The sequence below is a fragment of the Pinus tabuliformis genome, chromosome 7 (genome assembly GCF_031772625.1).
Source record: "Pinus tabuliformis cultivar Carrire ecotype Pingquan chromosome 7, CPIR1, whole genome shotgun sequence".
NCBI lineage: Eukaryota > Viridiplantae > Streptophyta > Pinopsida > Pinales > Pinaceae > Pinus > Pinus tabuliformis.
Window position 1 is genome coordinate 1,453,523,508 of NC_142293.1, and position 2,185 is coordinate 1,453,525,692.

General features: G+C 43.2%; 1 pseudogene; it reads right to left on the reverse strand.

Moving 5' to 3' along the window:
- Positions 1–202: 202 nt before the first annotated feature.
- Positions 203–1,598, reverse strand: LOC149253192 (cytochrome P450 750A1 pseudogene; annotated as a pseudogene).
- Between the last annotated feature and the right edge of the window lie 587 nt (positions 1,599–2,185).

A 2,185-nucleotide genomic window follows, 5' to 3' on the forward strand; every position in this document is an offset into this window, starting at 1 on the left:
CAACTTTTATTTAAACATTGTCGATTATTTAACTTGTAGGTGTTCTTGATATTATATGGATTGATTCCTGAAAATTTGACACTGAATCTTTACCCAAATTGCTAAATCACTCCAATTCATCATCATGGTTAAAAGAAAATATCTTGACATATTCTTTATATTAATAAAACCATACAAGTTAGGTACTACAACCAGGTACTTCTCAACATACATACAGTGAAAGACCTTCCCTCCTTACCTTTGGAAAAGCAAAAAGTGGAACTTCCCTTGATATAGAAGACCCACCTTCTTCTGTCATATCCAGCTCTGATGGATCACCATCTACTCTCCAGTCAAAAGAGTGGAGCAGCTGAGCCAGGGCAAGCTCAATCATGGGAATAGCCATGGTGGCCCCTGGGCACCCTTTCCTCCCTGCTGAGAAGGGAAGCATCCTGAAATCTAATTGACTTGTCACTAAATCCATATTATTATCATGCTCACCCAATTCATGCATGAACCTCTCCGGCTTGAAATCCAAAGCATCCTGCTCCCACACATTGGGATCCCTTCCAATAGCCCCCTTCCAATAGCCCACACATTCACCATTACTGTTGTTTTTTTAGGTATATTGTATCCACATACGGTCGCGGTCTCTACATATTCATGGGGAATCGCTAGCGGCACCGGTGGATGTAATCGCAGTGTCTGTTTCACAACACATTGGAGGAACTTCATCCTTCCCACATCGGATCCATTTACTTTGCCACGTTTTGCGACCGTGGATTCTATTTCTTGCTACAACCTTTTCAGGACATGGGGATGTCTGAGCAGCTCACTCATTGTCCATTCTAACGTGGATGCCCAGGTCTCCATTCCAGCGATGAGTATCTCCTGTACAAACCAATGGGAAAACAGTTTATGTTGTCAACTAAAAATCAATGTAATATTGAATTGCTGAACTTAGTTTAATTGCATCTAGATTCAGGGGATTCTTTGAATATTTTGAAATTTGAAGGACAGGGCAGAGTTTCGTAAAGAGGGATGTCAATTATGTGACCTTCCAAAAGATTTCATAAATTTACAATAAAAAGGAATCGATTTAGTTGTTTAACACGATTTAAGATTTCCTAGCTACATACAAACATAATCGATTTAACTGTTTCCCGCCTGGCTTTGGTGTCTCCGTTTATATGATTGTTATCGACTGTCATCTGCAGCAACATATCCACGAAATCTTTAACATGCTCTGCCTCTGCCTCTGCCGGTCCCTGGCCGTCGCTGAAGGGTGCGGCGGCCTGAACATGAAGATGTTCGTCTATAATTTTCTCAGTGAAGGCATCGTATGTTTTGCTTATTTCCACCATACGTCGCTTGATGCCTTGCAAGTCCATCCAGTCCAAATAAGGAATGAAGTCTCCAATGTTGAGATCTCCTACAGTAGTTGACAACTCTAGTAACAGGTGCTTAAATCCTTTGCCATCAGCTCCCATGTCATCGTCAGAAACTTTCCTCTTGAACAGTATTCGAGAAATTACATTGGAGTAGAGGGTGAGGATGGCCTTACTCACATTCACAGCAATTGTGCCGCTCTGGCTCTGGTGCCAAATGGACCGGGTCATCGCAAACACCTCTTCCTCTCGCACATGTTTGAAGGACTCGATTCTCTTAGAGGTAAAGAGTTCCAACACGCAGAGCTTCCTCAATTGCCTCCAATAATCTTCCTAGGGAGACAGTAACATACCCTTGAAATTGTAGGATAAGTACTTCCCAGCTGCAGTTGCAGGTCGACTGGCAAATATGGAATCCCAAGTTTTCAGAGAAGTGTTTGGCTGTCTCGGAAGAAGAAACTGCGACGGTGGGTACAGAGCCCAAGCGGAGAAACATGATGGGACCGTATTTGTCAGCGAGGTCTTTCAGAGCATGATGAACAGGCTTCTTCAATTGGTGGAGATTTCCGACGATTGGCCATGGATGGGGTCCTGGAGGCAATCTTCCTCCGTTCCTTCCACCCTTGTGCTGCAATATCGAGTATAACAAGAAGAAAATGAGAGCTCCATATCCAACCGTTTCCATCCATGTTGCAGGCAAAAGCGGAGGAAGAGTTTGAGACAACCAATTAAAATCCATAACAAACTTTCCTCTATCAAGTCTGCAAGCCCAAAAGAAAGATGGCTCCCATATTTAAGCGATCCAGGATTCCTTGCAG